Source organism: Crocodylus porosus, unplaced genomic scaffold, assembly GCF_001723895.1.
Source record: "Crocodylus porosus isolate Cpor-Errol unplaced genomic scaffold, CroPor_comp1, whole genome shotgun sequence".
In the NCBI taxonomy this organism is placed as follows: domain Eukaryota; kingdom Metazoa; phylum Chordata; order Crocodylia; family Crocodylidae; genus Crocodylus; species Crocodylus porosus.
In genome coordinates this window covers 18,698,966-18,719,045 of record NW_017728923.1, presented here as the reverse complement: position 1 = coordinate 18,719,045, position 20,080 = coordinate 18,698,966, and the positions used below count along the sequence as shown (strand labels likewise).

The 20,080-nt window shown below is 45.1% G+C and overlaps 1 protein-coding gene across 1 annotated transcript in view; it reads left to right on the top strand.

Moving 5' to 3' along the window:
- The window catches only part of SNX29 (sorting nexin 29), a 445,875-nt gene that overhangs the window by 65,104 nt on the left and 360,691 nt on the right, over positions 1-20,080 (top strand). The gene's annotated exons all lie outside the window — the stretch shown is intronic.

The window sequence follows — 20,080 nt, the reverse complement described above, 5'->3', positions numbered from 1 at the left end:
AATCTCTTCTCCCTTGTCCAGATGATAGGTCACTTGGTCGTATAAGGTAATGGGATTGGTCAAGCAAGACCTACCTGCAACAAACCCGTGCTGGCTATCCCTTAGGATGTTGGCATCTGCCAGTCCATTAAGGATGGCCTCTTTAATAAACTTTTCTAAGACCTTCCCCAGGATAGAAGTCAGGCTTTATTTATTTATTACCATAAAGCTTGAAGGAATCTGGCATCTAAGTTAATGGTAGCCAAGCTTAGATTGCATCTTACTCATTCACCCTATCGCATCATGCAGTAGTAGTCACATAAGTTATCTATAGATATATATCTAATACCAGATCTTAGTGAACATATCTTCAGTTTTTTGTATGGAATGGATTTCTGCAGTTTATCCCATTTAAAGCACTCCAGCATACCCTGAGGAGTAGTAGCTTTGAAAGAAAATTGTTAGGCTCATTTAAACTTCACAAGCAAACTGAGCAGCTTGTCTAGCTCATGTCTGTTTCTTGACAGTTTTGTTGGTGCATCTCCAGAAACTAGCAGAAACAAGTAATATGGATATGATTTGTAAACAAGGTAACCTTTGTAAACGTACCCACCATAGAATTCTTAAGCTTCCAGATCATTATTTAGATAGGAGTTTGGCTTTAGTTAAGAAATATAGAGACTGTAAGGCTTAGTAATAAAAAATAACACTTTGTGTATACATATCTTTGATTTTTTTTCTTGCTCATCTTTTTCAGGTATTTAAAAAATGAAGCAATGAAAACAATTGTGCAGTTAAAGTATAATTTGTAAAGTAAAAAATTTAATTTTTCCCTAGTATTTCCTATACCCAAGTTGATCACATTTCATTTACAAATCAGTCTTTTGGTAACTTCTTGCACTTATCTCACTTTTAAGGCTTAATTTTGAAATTAGATGTGGGAAACTGTCAGTAGGCCTGTGGTTCACAGAAGTAAAGTTACTAGATATCTAAAGCTGATGATTTATATCTACAATCAAAATTTCATCTATATCAAAAATTGTTTTATTTTTCCACCACCACAGCATCTTTCAGAATTTTAGAAGACACTACATCATCACTCAATGTTTAAGCAAATAGGTCAGCTGTCAGCTACTATATAACAAGGAATCTATCTAAGCATTTGATAGAAAAATAACAGGAGGTTTAAGCAAAGGATTACTTCTGCCTGCCCTGGACTGTCTTTTGAGCCAAGTATAGTCTACCAAGTATCTGCTGGCACAAGATATAAATGAGTTTGTCCTCTACGTTGATTCTATTTTAAATCAAAGTCAATGTGACTAATGCTTCCTCAGCAAAACAGACTGAACAATCTTTTCCCAAGTACTAAACTTGTGTTACATTATGCCAGACTATAGCTTTCTTGTTTGTATAGTTTAGAGGTGATAGGAGGTTCCACTCAGAAAGATGGGAATGCTTTGGAAATGGTATTCAGGTCTTCGGAGGGACTGCGAGGGTGGGATATTATGACTATTACCTTCTTACATGAATGGATCTTAGATTTTGAAGAGGGTGGGGTGTGGTACATCATCATGTTTAATGCAACGTATCTTTTTCTCCAGCTAAAAAGAAACCAAAAGCTTTACTAATATGCTAGGGGTCTAGGACTATATTATTCAATTTACATTTGAAGCAAACACAAACATAACTTTATTGGAAGGTGCGTTATTTTGCTATATCCATATATTATGTATAAAAACACAACACACTAAGCAAAAATAATCAAAAGATAATGTTTCTTTAATCCTGGTGTCATAATAATTAAATGTACATCTGTTTTAAAATCAAGCCTTCTTGAGCATCTTGACGATGCACCCACTGTTTCACTGAAAGTTATTTTTGCACCTGAGTTGATGTTCACCTGGGTTGATGTTTTTAGCTAAAATGAGAAACAGGGCTGTGAAATGGGAGCAATATTAAAAAGAGCAGCTAGTAGACAGCAGAATTCCACCAGAAAGAATTGCTTAATTAGTGGAACATCAAAACCATTAAAAAGGAAAGGGCGGTCATTAACACCCGTGGAATGAAGAATTTAGAAGGAATTGGGTAAATTACAATGAGCCATGAAGTCAAGTGACTCCCTGGCTGCTTCCTGAACAAAAATGCTGCTGCCACTGCCCAGCGGTTGTTTTGAAATTATGAGGTGACCGGGAATCAAAGGGGAGTGCTACTGTGTCATTGAATGCCCCTGGATCTGTTCTGGCTGCCTTGTGATCTGATTTCTTTTGATGTTTTGTCTTTGAAGAGTGATGTAACCCATATGTTAATAATTTTCTTCTGACGGACTAGTCTGTTATTATGTCCTGCCAAACTGCTGACAATCTTTTGTTCCCCACTGTTGATGCCATGACACCTGAAGAGTGTTTCTGCTACCTTTCTCCTTGTACTTCACTCTTGTTTACAGGTAACACTCAAATGAAATGAGAGTGCAGATGGCCACATCTCTGATTCTGATGCTGCGTGTAAAAGCACAAGGGGCTTTTATGATATTATGTAATAGGTGTGCCAAAGCCATTGCTTTAAAAATAATATTTATCAAGTCTTGCACTGCTGAACTGCACTGAGTGAATTGCAACTTAATTGATCTTCAGTCTTCACTCCATTGCTACGTTAAGCTTTCGTGTTACTTTGCAGAAAAAAATTATTCATATTTGGACTGAATGTCAGACATTCAGACATTTGGAGACTCTGGAAACAGAATGGTAACTTGAGAGGAAAAACAATGTCTTTTTTTTTGCTTATGTCGCAGCCAGCATTGCTCATAGTTGATAAGTGTTGGGAAAGCATCGTGTTATGACCTGTGGTTTAGTGTCTTATCTTTTCTGGCTAATGAAGTGCTGGGGCTGCTGTTAATTGAGAAGTACAGTCTTTGCTGGACAGGGTTCAATTAGGTCTTAAAGAAGCTATTATGTAAGTCAAGGGTAGGCAATTATTTTGGATGAAGGGCTGCTTAATGAGTTTTGCTCACCTGTGGACAGTTACAGGGGTAGCCCTGGTCCTTGACGGATGCCCAGCCCCTTGGTTGCCTTCTTGCGACCAGAAGTCCCACCCCTAACCCTTGACTTTTCCCACCAAAAGTCCCTCCCCTTGCTCCTGGAAGTAATCCTCTTGGGCATTGCAATCTTGGAACCAGAAAAAAAACAAATTGTATACTAAAAATCATTAATTTTATTTCAAAAAATATTTTTGTCCTGATTTATGTGTGTTTGGGTAGTGTATATAGAGGTGACTGCATAGTAGTTAAAAAAAACAGTGTTACTCTTGTATATTATGTATAGGGTGTGGTTGGGGGTGTGTACGTGGGGGAGTGTGTGTGTGGGGTTTATAGGGAGGTATAGTGGTATGAGGGGTATCAGTGTGAGTAGGGTGTGGGGGTGTGTGTGAGCAGGATACAGTTGTTGGTGTGTGGGATTTCTGGAGGGTATGTGAAGGAGGGTGTTGGGTGTGAGGGAGTATAGGCCTCCCACATGCCCCCCAATTTCTCCCTGCAGATGACCCCCTCATGCTGCAAAGCCCCCACTGCCAGCAGCGGTAGGTAGCAGGCCCTTGTGTTGGTTATGGCCTGCACAGGGTGGAGCCCCCAGTGGCATGCACCTCTGGCCAGTTCTGGGAGCTGTGTCTGGAGGCAAGGAACAGGGCCAGGCCAGCCTGCCTCCATCGCGTGTGGCTCCCTGAGGCTTATGTGCCGCTCTTGGCCATAGCAGCATGCTGTGAGGGGGAGCCCCGTGTAATGGAGCCAGCAGCCTCACCCCACTTCCTGCCACCATGTGTAGCTCCCAAGACTCCAGTGGGAAGCAGGGAGTGGGGCTGAACCCATTTGGCTTCATCATGTGGGGTCCCCTGCCACTTCTGGCACAGTCCTGGAAGTTGCACATGGCAGCTGGGAAGGCTTCCAGCTCAGTTGCATGGGGCTTCCCCCTGGGCTGAGGGAGTACAATTAATTGGGTGCCCACAGGCTGGGTGAAATTGCCTGGTGGGCTGAATTCAGCCATATCTTGCCTGCCCCTGATGTAAGTAATATATTCAAGAGAACGGTTGATATTGATAATCTGGTTAACTCTTGCTCTCTCTTCTAGCCCCATTGGAGAAGTTCATGGAGAAGGTTAGATAAGACAGTTGTAACATTCTTTTGATCCTTTGGTTTTCTTTAACCTTGGTTAACATGGTTATAGGCCTGAAGAGAGGGTAAACAACTGCACTGGTTACTTGAGTTAATAATGTATTTCTGGTAATGGATGCAAATAAAGGACCCATGCTCTTTTTAAATCTGTCAGCAGCCTTTGATACTGTTAACCATGAGATTTTGTTGGCTTGCTTGTGGACACTAGCAGGAGTGTATACAGTTGATTTTGGCCACATACATTCAGTTTCTACTTGGAATTTCTCTTGGAAGAGTGAATGTCTGTACATTTTCCCTTTTCAGATAACCTGCAGCACAGTCCTCTGACATCTAGACTGCTCTGCTCCTGGTCTCTACCTCTTATCTTCCCTTCCCTCCTTTCCTCTGGGAGTCAGTCTGTTACTTGAACTAGACTTGGAACACACCTCCTTCACAATCTTTACATTGGGCTGTGCTGCAGGAAGACCGGCTGATCCTGAATAGTCTGGGTCAGCCAGTCAAGCAGCTTTGTGTCTTTACATGGTTGCCCTCTGTCTCCAGGCAGACTGAGGAAGCCTCCAGAGCATGCTGAGATGTGTATGCAGGGGCCTCTTGGATAAGCAGCAGTAGTACTGAACCCTTTCTGTTCCTCAGGGCTTGTGGCAGGCCAGTAGGGGGTGCTTCTGCCTTGAGCCACCCACCTCACTGCGCCTGATGACCTTCCAGGCTCCGAGTGCCTCCCTGGGGGTGCTTCACATCTGGCCATCCCCCTTCCTGGAGCACACCTGCTAGCCTGGTGTAAAATCTGCCACCACCTAGGGCTGGGCTTGATTTTGGCTCTGCGTCCCCTGAGTAACACAGGCCTAGTAGCCCTCAAGGGTACCTGACTCACTTCAAGCACTTGGGGGTGCTTCCCCCAGTCGGAAGCACAAGTAGTGGTCTCCGTTAGTCAGCCGAACCAAGGGGACCCCAAGGCATAATCTAGACCCACACCCAATAAGTCTCCCACACTAGGTACAAAGGAGAACTTCATTGGCTACAAGGGGTAGGGTTGGAATAGGGTACAGGGTAGAGCAATATCAGAGAAATCCTATAAAGCAAATTGGCATGGCTGGGCAGCCTTTGATCACACATCTGAGTTACTGCAAGCTATCTATCTAGTTAGATCTCAGGTAGCTTACTCACAAGTATCATCCAGAGGCAGGTGGAGATTCCCTCTGGAGGCAGAGGCAGTTTCTTGATCATGAGTTGTGGGAGAGAGAGCCAGTTTCAGATGGTCCAGCTCTTCTGTCTCTCTCTCTGAATCTTCCTCATGGCTGCTGTCCTCTCTTCCCGGGCAGTCCTTAACTTATATAGCCCATATGACCTCATTTACGTGGCCCAATGGAGGCCAGCACCTGTTGGCTGCTAGCCAACCAATTTGAAATGCTTCACTAGTTGCTGGGTAGAGTGGCAGTTCCTAGCTCCCCATGGAGCCCAAGCCCCTCACCCAGGTATGTGATGCCAGTCACGTAGGCAGGGGGAGTAGGTTTCCCTCCTCCCTCAGGAATGTATCCAGCTCAGGTTACCTAAAGAGATAGGGTAAGGTATATATCCTCTGCTGGGCCCATTCTAACCAGATTGTCACAGAGCAGAGTTTTTGGGAAGAAACAGAGGTTGCCTTGTGCCACAGGGTGTAGGATCTGAATTTCTTTTCAGGGATTTTTGGGTAGACACATTTTGTCTGTTGAAAGCAGCAGTCATATGGCTGCTCAGAGCAGAGTATAAAAGGAAGAGAAAGTTGAACGAAATGGGAGCTAAGGGAATTGCTGTGTCCTCTCCCCCCCTGGCTAGCTGAACTGGGGGAGCCACTGGAGATTTGGTGAATGCTGAATGCTTTTTCATTTGTTACACTTTTTATTCTGTACTTTTCTATGGATAATAATGATTTTTAAAAAAAGCTTAAAAGGACTAGTGCTGGGAGCGTTATTTCCTTCCTGTCTGCTTGGTAAAACAAATCCAGCCTTTAGCACTCATTTAAGGCTACAGCTTGAGACCATTCAGAAACTGAACATAATGCTGAATACTGCAACCTGCCTGTTAAGTGGAGTTGCATGTTAGGAGCACATTAGACTCGTGCTCTGTGATTTACACTAACTTCCAATAGATTCACATGTCTGCTAGAAGCAGAATCATTCACAATTTGCAGGCTGCTACAAAGGATACACATTAATCTGTACTTTAAAATAAAAACTGGTTTCTGAAACTAGGAAAGTAGTAAAACACTGGAACATGTTGTCTATAGAGATTGTATAATCTCCATCTTTCGAGGTTTTTAAGACCCAGCTAGACAAAGCCTCGGGTGGGCTGATCTAGTTGGGAATGGTCCTGTTTTGAGCAGGTGGTTGGACTAGATAACATGCTGAGGTCCCATCTAACCCTAATTTTCTATGATTTTCTAGTAAACAAATGTAAAGAATAGCTCACAGTGGAATAAAAATAGATATGATTATACTCATTAATTTATTACTGTAATAAATTTAGAAAGGGTCACTTAAAGAAAGTATATAACTGGCAATGGTCATTATAGCTAGTTTATTGACGTTAAGATTGCTGGTGGCATATATTGGTATTGTTCTCTGACTTTGGGGGTTTTTAACTAGGTCTCTAGGGCCCTATCTACACATTACATTTAAGGCGTGATTAATCAGTTATTTAAATCTTAAGTGGTCGCCTGCCCACACATTCATACAGCTAGGGATGTGATAAAAAGAGGAATAAGCTACAATATTATTCCACAAAACACACGTGATAAGTTTGTAGTTGCTTTCTATCATACCGTTACTTGAACATGTGGGCAGGGGCTCCTGTGGTGGGGAGCCCCATCAGTTGAGTGGAGCTCCCAGCTGTGGGGTCCATGCCCCCGTGGCTGGAAACCACATCAGTTGACAGGGCTCTCAGGTACGGGGTTGCCCCATGCACCCCAGTGGCTGGTAGAGAATAGCTGATGAGGTGTTACAGCCATGAGGGTGCTTCATGTACCTCTGTAGATGGCAGATTGCAACTGAGGCTGCAGCTGAGGTGCCCACTGCCCATGTGGCTAGGAGTCCAGGGTCTCCCAGCCATAGGAATTTGCTTCCCCTGCCGCAGCAGTAAGGCGTGTTGGTGATCTAATTCGCGATCTCACAGTCACGCTTCCTGCCATGCATGTGTGGCTTGGCAGGAGGTGTGATTGTGTGGATCACTTATTAGATCCCATTGTGCCTTTACCTGCACCTGTAGAGAAGTACTTTAGAGAACATGGAACTGCTTCCAAGATAAATTGTGAAAATAGGCATCCTTCTTGGCTCATGTCTGGCTGTCCCTTTGAGCAAACAAAACACTTATAAATTTGGAAAAAACTTTGCTTTGTTCTTCTACGTGAACTAAAGTTCACTTGACAGCTCAGTTAGTGGCTCAAGTGAACAAAGATACATTAATGGCTGTATGGGATTCTCTAAATAGTTTTTGATGGCTTGTCAGAATTGACTTCTATATTGGCCCAAACAGGCTTCAGCAGAAGATGCGAGACTGTGCACTGAGCGGTGGCAGACCAGAATGCCTTGCCTGCAGTTGAAGTTTCTTCATTACCGGCTGGCTTATGCTTTGTATCTTTACATCCCTTCTAAAAAACAAGGAGTATAACTGGAAGTCAGAGTTTCTCTGAGACAATAGTGATAATATTGTCTGTTTTTCAAGGCGAAGACAAATTGTCTGTTTTTCAAGGCAGTTTGCAGAAGGAAGAAAAGAGGACTGGAAAAGGAAGTGGGAGAGTAGGGAAGGAAATGCAGATAAAAGGAAGGGAGAGAGTTAAAGTACTCCATTTGCTCAAGGTACTTGCTTGGAATTGATAAACAGCCTGGGAACCTCAGCTGCACCTGCAAGAAGAAAAACAAAACAGCAATAACAAAAAGCCAACCCAATCTCTTTTTTATTTGGACTGCCACTTAGCGTTACCGTCTGGTGTTCACAGGGGAGTTTAGTTCTGCAGGGACTCTCTCGGACTTATTGATACATTTTGATATCCAAACAGAAATCAACTGGGAAACTGATCTAGTCAAGTTCAATTCTGATGTGAAGGGAAGCAATTTTTAGGAGCCAATTCTCTTGCTTGTTTAACTGGTGCTGGGCCCTGTAAGGGCATGGCCTCCAGATGCCCCTGTAATAATGAGCAGTAATCACAACGTTCTAGTGATGTCAGCTGGAAAAGGATTTCTGTGGGATTACTGATCTGATCCTAAAAGTGGCCTCCAGTGGTGGTCTTCAGGCAGATATGTTGAATAAAACCATTGAGTATCACAGTGGTCAAGAATCATTAAACTGGCCAGATCAGTCTAGCGCTGGCTGGTTTTTCTAGTTGCCATTACCTCTGAACACAGCCTCAGGAATTAGTTTTTGTTAGTTCAATTTAAGAACTACATTACTGTTCTAAGAAAGCAGGTCTTTTTATTTTTTCCACATAGCTTTCTGACCAAGGTAAATTTCTTTCCATAGAAATTGAGATGTATTTCCCCTGTTATTTTGTTTAAATGCTTAGCACTCCTTTGGAAAGGTAATGGCATAATTTGACGTAATGACAAATTCCCAGATTTCTCAAGATATATTAAGCATGCACATGGTCCCACATTTTACTCAAAAGGCCAGGGAATTAAGGCTTCAGTGTTGCTACTGGCTACATACTAAGCATATTCACACATTTGGGAAACCACAGTGGTAACTGGGGCTCTCTCTCTATCTTTCTTCTTGTTTTTGCCAGAAGAAGGGACCCTAACACTCAACCCAGGAAGATGGGTTTTTGTTTTGTAGTAAAGAAAGTATTATTGGGTTTGTTCCCAAACATTTCCTAAAATTGCAAAGCTCTTGCAATGTGTAAAGGAATTCCTACTCTGCATATTATTCTGGTATGATAGTAAAAGTTCTGCTTTTAACCCTTTCCACGGCTGCTGGGAATCACTACTTGGTGCTACTTATTTGCTAGAGCATCGAAGCTGTGCAGCAGAATAATACATTTTCATATTTGATTTTCCTACTTTTAGCAACCGCTCTCCTCATTCAGGCTTTTAAGTGCCAATACAACTTGTAAAAAAAATTGAAAAATGTCTGAAAGGAGACTTAAACATATTACCTTAAGGTTAATTAACCTAATTTCAAGCTGTTATCTTTATTTTAAAAACTGGTTGCTGGAATTGTTGAATAATTTTGGAGGAATTCTTCTGGTGACCTGAATTGCAGGAACAGCCTAGTTCTAGACCCTCAGGCAGTAATATTGGACTCCAGATCCACAGATGAAGCATTATCCAATCTTTTATGAACAAGGAAAAAAAAATCTGCTCACAGAACATTATCAGGTAAGAAATGTCTCATTTCTTTGCTCAGATCAGTGAGGCAGCCTGCATTCTCATAGTAGCTCAGAGTAATGGATCTTTACCAGCTTCCACTGGATTCCCCAGCACTTGCATTGCTTTAATACTTTATCTGCTCCTGATCCCAGGGCTTGCGTCCAGTCCAGGGCACCTCACCCTTTATCTGCCTCCCTGAGGCCTTGCCAGCTGTAGCAGAGGAAGTTTTGCCAGCTTAAAGAATCATACCCTTTGCCGGCTTGTGCAAGAAATTATAGGTCCTTCCCACTATAGAAGAGATCAGCCCCAGTTTGCCAGCTGCTTTGAAGTCATTCTTGCCACAGATAATCAGTAACATGTAAGAAATAGCAAAAACATCTATTATATGAACAAGAGAAATCATAAGAGCAGCAACTGTAAATTGAAGACAGATGAAGATATGAAAAACAAACCTAAGAAATTATAAGAACTAGATATCTTGTCCCATTCTGTACTATTGACTTGGTAGATTCTGACCAAATCAGCTTTCTTTCCCAACGTCCTGCTAGCTTGCACAACTTATCTTTCTCCAGCTGGTGGACTAAGGGCCCCTCTGCACACGCAGGTAAAAATGCAACGGGATCTAATGCATAATTCACACAATTGTGGGATCGTGCATTAGATCCCATTGCATCTTACTGCCAGTGCAGGGAGAGCCTGATTCTGTGGCAGTCTTTGCAGCCCTGGGGTAGGGGGGATTGCTCTGTGGTGATCCTCTGGCTCCTGGGGTTTCCTGTAGCCTTGGGACATGTGGGATCACCCTGTGGTGATCCTCCAGTCCCAGGGAGTTTCCTGCAGTCCTAGAGTGGTGGGGATTGCCCCAGGGGTTTCCTGTAGTTGTGGGGTGGGGTGAGGAGAGGATCACTGCAGCTATCCTCCAAACAGTTCTTCAATTGTTTTTTTAGCTTTTAGGATGAAACTAAAATTATAGGATCATAGGAAACTAGGGCTGGAAGAGATCTCATAAGATCATCTAGTCCAACCTACTGCTCATTCTTTGACCAAACCATCCCAGCCAGTGTCCTGTCTAATCTGGTGTCTAATCTTCCTTTTTGAGTTTCAGTTCCTTGTTTTCTGTTGTCTAGCCAGGCTGGTCTCATGTTGCACTTCCTATTCTTCCGTTGTATTGGGATAGTTTGCACATGTACCCTTAGGAGGGCCTCCTTATGTCTTCCGCGGTCAGGGGGGCAAGCTGCTGATGGGCTGAGTGGTCCCTAAGCTGCGGAAGGCCCCAGTCCTTCCTTCCACAATGGCAGTGCCCCCGCAGAGCCAGCCTGCCTCTCCTGCAGCCAGGGGGTGAGCTGCCAGTGGGCCCTGGACCTTTTCTCCTTGCTGGCAGTGCCCCCAGGGCCACCCCAGTGGGCAGCTAGCAGGTGGGTGTTACCCCAGCTCTGGCTCAGGGAACAGTTGGATCAGGCTGGGTGCTGCCAGTGAGCTGGGGCAGCACCCACCTGCTAGCTGTCCACTGGGGTGGCCCTAGGGGCACTGCTGGCAAGGAGGAAAGGTCCAGGGTCCGCTGGCAGCTCACCCCCTGGCTGCGGGAGAGGCAGGCAGGCTCTGTGGGGAAAAAAAAAAGAAGAAAAAAGGATCAGGCCCCTTGCCACTTCTTTTGTTTTTCCTCAGTGGAGCCTGCTTGCATGAGCAGCTGCTGGGCAGTGCAGCCCCTGAGCTGCGGAGGGCCCCGGTCCTTCCCTCCACGGTGGCCTGGGTGCTAGCTGTGCGGGTGCTGCCTCAGCTCGCAGGCAGCACCTACATAGTTAGCACCCTGCCTGGGCAGCCCCAGGGGGCACCACTGCTGCAGAGGGAAGGACCCGGCCCCCCTGCAGTTCAGGGGCTGCATGGCCTGGTGGCAGCTCACACCAGCAGGCTCTGCTGAGCAAAATTAAAAAAAAAAAAAATGGCAAGGGGCCTGATTCTTTTTTTTCCTTCTTTTTTTTTTTCCCCCATGGAGCTTGCCTGCCTCTCCTGTGGCTGGGGGATGAGTGGCAGGGGCCCTGGACCTTCCCTCCGTGGTGGCGGTTTCCCTCAGGTGGCACCCACCTACTAGTGCAGGGGTGGGAAAAATGCGGCCCGGGGGCTGGATGCGGCCCACCAGGCCATTCTATCCGGCCCACAGGGCCCCTAAAATATTTAGAAAATTAATATTTATCTGTCCCTGGGTGCCTGTCATGTGGCCCTCAGTGGCTTGCCAAAACTCAGTAAGTGGCCCTCCGCCCGGAATAATTGCCCACCCCTGTACTAGCAGCACACCTAGGTGGCCCTGGTGGTGCCCCTGCTGCAGAAGGGACTGGGGCCCCACCCACAACTCAGGCTATTTGGCCCACAGGCAGCTTGCCTCCTGCGTGTGGAAGAGGCAGGCAGGATCCACAGAGTGGGGGGAAAAAAAAAGAAATGAGCCCCTCACTTGAACGGTGATGGAAGCCCCTAAATTGAAATGATGGGTTTTTAATCATTGGAATTAAATACCCACTGTTTCAGTTTTGGGGTCTAAACCCTTATGTGTGCAAATGACTTATTTACAACAGAAGAATTGCTTTATATTTTTGTATCGTCAAGAAGTGAATGAAAGCTAAGAGCTGGCATTTTCTGATAGGTGCCTTGATTCTAAAAAGGTTGAGAACAACGGATATAGGTAAACTATAACCAGGTTTGTATGTCTATCCAGAAAGAACAAGGAGATCATTACAGTTGGGGAACCTGTTTTCTCACTTGTTTCCAGAACACATTTGATTTTTTCCAAATTTGTAAAATAACTGCTTGTAGTTTAACATCAGTTTTGGAGCCAGTGGATGCTCATTTTGAGAGATTGGGTCATATGTTTTATTTTGGGTAGTCCGCCCTAACTGCTCTGCAAGACTGCTAAATTCCTTCAGGGATCTACACAAGCAGTTTCTAAAGGATGGAAATTACCAGATGCCTGTGTTAATTTTTCCAGATGCAAACCAGTTTAATCTGGTATTTCTGCAATTCTTTTTCCTCAGGTTGTTTCTCTCTGACTGAAGCAACTGTTTTAAGAGTGGAAATCTTGTTCTTCAGTGACGTTTCCTTCTGAGCCATCTTTCTTATCTGTGACACTTTAAATATAATTCTGTTTTTCTTCAGCTCATTTGTAGTCCTACAAATGAACCTTTCATGGCTGAACACTATAAATATAATTTTGTTTTTCTTCAGCTCATTTGTAGTCCTACAAATGAACCTTTCATGGCTGAACTCTATCAAATCTGTTCAAGTATAATCTGTGATTCAGACTATCATCTGTGACTGAGGTGGTGCACTGCTACTGTTGTGCTTGAAGTAGAGTGTGTTCTTTATAAAATGTTCTAAAGTTTCTTAACAAGAACTATAGATCTTAAGTGGCATACAAAATATTGCCTTGCTCCTATCTGTTCTTGAACAGAACTGCGTGGAAGTTTCATTCTGATGACTTTAATGTTAATTGCATCCTTACTTCGATCATAATTACAGGCTTTGAAATGGAGTCAGCTGAATAAAATATTCTAAAAATGACTAACCTGCTTAGCAAGTTTGTGATTATTTCATTTGTTAATTTTAGTTGGTTGCATGTACGAAGAATCTTCCCAATTGATTCTCTGTCTTGTTGCTTCTTTTGTTACAATCTATTAACAACACAAAAAGATCAGCTTAGTATGGTTATCTTGTCAAAAGGAAGAATTCTAAAGATGTGGTCGTGGATCCTCTCTCCTAATATGGAAAGGACAATATGATACAATAAACAATTTATATAAATTATACAATCATAGAAAGGGTTGGAAGGGACCTCGGGAGGTCATCTAGTCCAATCCCTTGCTCAAAGCAGGACTGTCCACAATTATATCCCAGCCAAGGTTTTGTCTAACCAGGTCCTAAAAACTTCCAAGGATGGTGATTGCACCACCTCTCTGGGTAACCTGTTCCAGTGCTTTACTATCCTCCTAGTGAGAAAGTTCTTCCTAATATCTAACTTAAACTTCCCTTGCTGCAACTTGAGATCATTGCTCCTTGTTCTATCATCTGCCACCACTGAGAATGGTTTAGCTCAGGGGTTGGCAACGCCTGGCATGTGTGGCATGCAAAGGGATTTTACTTGGCATGTGTGCTTGTGGGCAGGGACTGGAGCTGCATTGCCACAATAAGGATTGGGCCCCTTGCAGTTGCCCTGCTGTCCATTCAGAGATGCGTGTTCCTCCACTGCCAACAACAAGCTGGGCTGGGGCTCTGCAGACCTTGGTGCAGTGGCTTGTGGCCTCCCGATCACCTGCCACTGCCAGCCCAGGTTCTGTGCAGGCTCCTGCTATCCACCACAGAGCCCAGGCTGTTTGCAGCAGGCAGTGGGGAGGCTGAAAGATGCTGTACTAGGGACTGCAGCAGCCCTGACCTGGCTCATTGGTGGTGGCAGGTGCACACATGCTTCTGAGCAGATGGCGAGGAAGGGGCCAGGGCTGTGCTGCCACAACAAGGATCAGGTCCCTTGCAGCTCCCGTGCTATCTTCTCCTGCCACGCCAACATCTTACAAGGTGAGGTTGGGGTATTTTTGGCACTGTCCTCAAAAATGTTGCTGACTTCTGGTGTAGCTCTGTTCTTTTTGGAACTACACTTCAGGTAGTTGAAGGTTGCTATTAAATCCTTCCTCAGTCTTCTCTGCTCCAGACTAAACAAGGCCAGTTCCCTCAGCCTCTCAGAATTCATGTGCCCTAGTCCCCTAACTGTTTTTGTTGCCCTCCGCTGGATTCTTTCCAATTTGCCTACATCTTTTCTATAGCAGAGGGGCCCAAAACTGGACCCAATGCTCCAGGTGTGGCCTTAAGAGTGTTGAATAGAGGGGAATTATCACTTCTCTCGATCCGCTGGCAATGCTTCTTCTAATGCAACCCAGTATACTGTAAGCATCCTTTGCAACAAGGGCGCACTGTTGGCTTATATTCAGCTTATTGTCCACTAGGGCTGTGTGAAGCTTTGGACCGTGCTTCAGATCTGGAGAAGCTTCAGACACTTTGGTGTCCAAAACAGCATGTCCGGATTGAAGCACTGGCTTTGTTAGGCTTTCCGAAGATGCTTGGAGCTTGCAAAGCGCTTCAGAGATCCAGCCATAGGGTATAATGGGGAAACAATAAAATATCTTTAACTTTGTTGTTTTTTGCCCAATTGGATGAAATTTGCACGGGTGGTAGACTTTGCAGAGAGCATGAAGTCTGCCAAGTTTCAAGAAGATTGGTGAAGGGGTTTGGGGGGAACTGCACCCCAAATTCTTGAAATCAAAACTCACGTCATGTCTATGTGTTACACCACAGGGGGATAAAAACTGCAGGGGTGATGGCCCCTGATGAGGCCACAAAGCATGCCAAATTTCAAGAAGATAGTTTCATAGTTTCTAGGGTTGGAAGGGACCTGAGCAGATCATCTAGTCCGACCCCCTGCCATGGCAGGAAAGAATACTGGGGTCAAATGACCCCAGCAAGATGTTCATCTAACCTCCTCTTAAACACTCCCAGGGTAGGAGCCTGCACCACTTCTCTTGGAAGCTGGTTCCAGACCCTAGCTTGGGGGTGGAAGTTTCAAGGAGATTGGTGAAGGGGTTTGGGGGGAACTGTACCCCAAATTCTTGAAAGCAAAATTTATGTCATGTCTGTGTGTTACACCACAGGGGGATGAAAACTGCAGGGGTGTAGCCCTTGCTGAGGCCACGAAGCCTTCCAAGCTTCAAGAAGATTGGTGCAGGGGTTTGGGGGGAACTGCACCTCAAGCTGCAGACAAGCAAAACTTGTGACATGGGTGACACTGTGTGTGTTAAGGCGCAGAGGGCTGAAAACTGCAGGGGTAGTGGCCCCTGCTTAGGCCATAAAGCCTGCCAGCTGTTGAGGAGATTGGTGCAGGCTTCTAGGTTCTGGGGCCCTGCATCCCCAGCTGCTAACAGACAAAACTCGTGCCATGGGTGCTTGTGCAACTGACTGTCTCTGTCTTGGGGCCTGGGAGACACTACTGCAGGCCTGGTTGCTAAGCTACTGTATTACCAGTTACCGATCGATCATGATTCAATCAGGGACCAGCGTAATACACAGTTGCTAGCTAATGTAGCCAGTTAATTACCATAAATTAACACCTACAAAACCAGACTAAGGAGAGGAAAGAATCAATACAGACAATCAACTGCCCCAAGATGGAGACAGTCAGTTGCACAAGCACCCATGTCACGAGTTTTGCCTGTCAGCAGCTAGGGGTGCAGAGCCCCAGAACCCCCCTGTACCAATCTCCTCAACAGCTGGCAGGCGTTGTGGCCGGAGCAGGGGCCACCAGCCCTGCAGCTTTCACCCTGCTGTGCCTTAACACGCACACTGTCGCCCATGTCACAAGTTTTGCTTGTCTGCAGCTTGAGGTGCAGTTCTCCCCGAATCCCTCCACTAATCTTCTTGAAACTTGTCAGGCTTCATGGCCTCAACCAGGGGCTACAACCCCTGCAGATTTCACCTCCCATTGTGTAACACACACACGTGGTGTGTGAGTTTTGCTTTAAGGAATTTGGGGTACAGTTCCCCACAAACCTCTGAACCGATTGTCTTGAAACTTGGCAGGCTTCATGCTCTCAGCAGAGGCTACCACCCCTGCAAGTTTTATCCAAATCAGACAAAAAACAAAGTTACAGATATTTCATTGATGCCCCATTATACCCTATGGGTGGATCTCCGAGGCAGCTTCAGAGCCGCTTCAGCCAGATCGAAGCAGAAACCCGGTCCAGAGCTCTGGATCAGATCGCTGCCATCCAAAGTGGCTGGATCCAAAGCCAGATTGGATCGCTGCTAACTCGCACAGGCTTGTTGTCCACTGTCAGGCCTGGGTCCTTTTCTGCAGAGCTGCTGCTTAGCTATTCAGTCTCCAGCTTGTACCAGCGCATGGGATTGTACAGGGCTTTGCACTTGTCTTTACTGAACTACATGAGATTTCTTTTGGTCCAATCATCCAATTTGTCTAGGTCCCTCTGAATGGTTGCCCTGTCCTTCAGTGTATCTACTACCCCCAGGCTGGTGTCATCTAAAACTTGCTGAGAGTGCATTCCATCTCATTTTCCAGGTCATTGATGAAAATACTGAACAAAACAAGCCCCAAGACTGACCCCAGGGGCACCTGACTTGATGATTTATTTATTTATTTAGCTTATGTCATTTTGGCATATTGTTTTGAGCCATCTTAAGGCAATGTCATCTGTGGAAGGCCAGTAGGGGGTGCTCCTGTGTTGAGGCCAGTAGGGGGTGCTTCTGTGTTGAGCCACCCACCTCACTGTGCCCAACCACCTTCTAGGCTCTGAGTGCCTCCCTGGGGGCGCCTCATGTCTGGCTGACCCCTTTTCTGGAGCACACCCTCTAGCCTGGGGTAAAAATTGCCACCAGCCAGGGCTGGGCTTGATTCTGGCTTTGTGTCCCCTGGGTAACACAGGCCTAGTAGCCCTCGAGGGTACCTGACTCACTTCAAGCACTTGAGGGTGCTTCCCCCAGTTGGAAACACAAGTAGTGGTCTCCGTTAGTCAGCCGAACCAAGGGGACCCCAAGGCATAATCTAGACCCACACCCAATAAGTCTCCCATGCTAGGTACAAAGGAGAATTTTATTGGTAACAAGGGTAGGGTTGAAATAAGGTACAGGGTAGAGCAATATCAGAGAAATTCCATAGAGCAAACTGGCATGGCTGGGTAGCCTTTGATCATGCATCTGAGTTACTGCAAACTATATATCTAGTTAGATCTCGCGCATCTTACTCACAAGTATCATCTAGAGGCAGGTGGAGATTCCCTCTGGAGGCAGGCAGTTCCTTGATCATGAGTTGTGGGAGAGAGAGCCAGTTTCAGATGGTCCAGCTCTTCTCTCTCTCTCTGAGTCTTCCTCATGGCTGCTGCCCTCTCCTCCTGGGCAGTCCTTAACTTATATTGCCCTTATGACCTCATTTACCTGGCCAGCACCTGTTGGCTGTCAGCCAACCAATTTGAAATGCAGGTTTCCCCTCTTGCTCAGGAATGTATCCAGCTCAGGTTACCTAAAGAGATCGGGTAAGGTGTATATCCTCTGCTGGGTCCATCTTAACCGAATTGTCACAGAGCAGAGTTTTTGGGGAGAAAAAGAGGTGGCCTTGTGCCACATCATCAACAGTGTGAAGAGCTTGAAGGCTACCAGATACGTGAGTCAATAGACATGAGTCAACAATGTTGGACATGTTTTGAACTTGTCCACAAGGGCATTTGTTGGCATTGTGAAGGCCCTATTTGTATAGGTTTTGAGGCAAACACTGACTCTGTCCAGTTCAAAAAAGATTGAGAAGTGCCCAATAATGGTGTGGCCAGTTGAATCCTGGTTGACTGACTGTAGGGTCAGAGACGATGTGGTGCTTGTGCCATCAAGTAAGGAAGAAAAAGTTAGAGGGTTTTGAAAGGGTGGACCATATTGGATGTCTTGAGGGGAGCTGAGCAATTGGTGGGTGGAATGTATCCCATTGCACTGGGAGTATAGGATTATCATGGAGTCTTGCTAGTAAGCTTACTTCAGCATTTGTGTGGCAGAGGTGAAGGGGAGCAATATTACTGAGGACTGGTAACCATGCGACTGGAGTGGGGCACAGTGTGCCTGACGCAAGATGGAGTGTAGCATGCAGTTGGGTATCCACTAGTTCACTGTGCAGTGAACAAGCCCATACAGAGGTACATTATTCTACAACTGAATAACACAGTACAAGAGCAGATGAACGTATCGTGGAGGCATTGGCATCCCAACAGGAGCCGGAAAGTTTAGCAAATAGGTTATTCCTTGTTTTGATTTTTAAAGCAGTTTTCTGGAGATGTGATTTATAAAAGACAAATCTGGTCAAGGGTGATTCCAAGATAAATTGGGTGAGTTTTGAATTTGAGAGCCTGACCATTTATAAGGTGATAGTGAGTTCTTGATTAGCACTAGCATTATGCTGATGTAAAACACTTGAGAGAGTTTTTGAGACATTTGCCAGGGGTTGCCAACCCCTGAGCTAGACTGTTCTCAGTTGTGGCAGATGATAGAACAAGGAGCAATGGTCTCAAGTTCCAGCAAGGGAAGTTTAGGTTAGATATTAGGAAGAACTTTCTCACTTGGAGGATAGTAAACCACTGGAACAGGTTACCCAGAGAGGTGGTGTCATTTTGAAGTGCCATTTTAGGCCATACTCTGACATCTGTCTCATGTCTCCCTCAAGTGTGAGTTCCACATTTGAAAAGTAATGAGCTTGTATGGAAAGGGCACTATTGTCAGCATAAACAATTTTTTGTGAGCCAGTTACAGGCAGGTCCTTAATGTAGAGGTTGAAAAGGAGAGAGGTGCCAGTACTGATTCCCTGAAGGTAGCCATTGGTTTGACATCTCCAAGAACTAGTTTGGTTGGCCAGGTGGACTCTGAAGTGTCGACTATGTAGTAATAGTTTGACTAGATGAGTGGCCCAGTGTGACAGAATTTCTGATATTTTTGCCTGAAGACTGGTATGCCTGACAGTTCATATACTGCTGTTAAATCAAGGAAGATAACACTAATCTTCAGGTTTTTCTGAAAGCCATTTTCAGGGAAGGTAGGTGAGGCTAGAACCTGATTGTAAGTTCTCCAGCCACGGTGGAATCCAGCTTGTTCTGGGCTTAGGACAGAATTGTTTACTGAGGAAACATTGTAGAACTAGTCTTAAGTGTCTTGTAGCAGATATTCACGAGGGATATTTGTTGGTAGCTTGCTGCTGATTATTTTTGGGTCTTTGTCAGGCTTGGGTAGGCCAATGATTTTTTGCTCGGTTCCAACACTGATGTAACTTGTCCTTCATGCATAACAAAGTTGAATAAGCCAATTACAAGCTCAAGGACTGAGATGGTTCAGAAACTCTGGGTGTGTGTTGTTATAGCCAGTTGCAGTGCCAGATTTTAATTTGCACAGCAGAGAGTTCAGTTCTCTTGAAAAGGTTTGTGGAGGATCTTGGTTCTGAATATTTCAGTAGAAATGACACTATTCTTCACTTACTCTTCATTCAACATTCTTGTTACAGGGGACTCCTGCCACTTTCAGAAGGTGGCTGGCAATGGCCATCACAGATGGTTGAGTTTGCACTGGGGAACATTGAGCCACTCCCAGGCAGTGAATGAGGCCCCAGCTGCTCTGACTGGAATGACATAAATTTAGTTGTGAGGTTGAGTCCTTCCAGCAGTTCCGGTGAGCAGTATCAAGTGATTTGAGCAGGTGATCTGTGTTATTTGGATCTCCAGATATTTCATACTCATCTAGTAGTGCCCTCTCCATCCAAGCAGGGAGTGTACAGGAGGTGAAATCCTCTAGGAGCAGAGGATTGTGCCGCTGTATAGAGGGTACCACAGACATGCTTATAGGTTTTGTCAACTGGGATATGTTGCCATGGGCAACAGTGGATTGTTCAACAGTTTCCATGAATAGGGACCAGTTCGTTTTCCTGAAATTCCATCTGTATTTTCTTATAAATGTAATGACTGGGAGTTGCAGGCCAGTGTTGATGAGTGATGAATGGTGTTGGCTGTGCGGCATGTCATTGAAAACAATACAAGAAACTGGT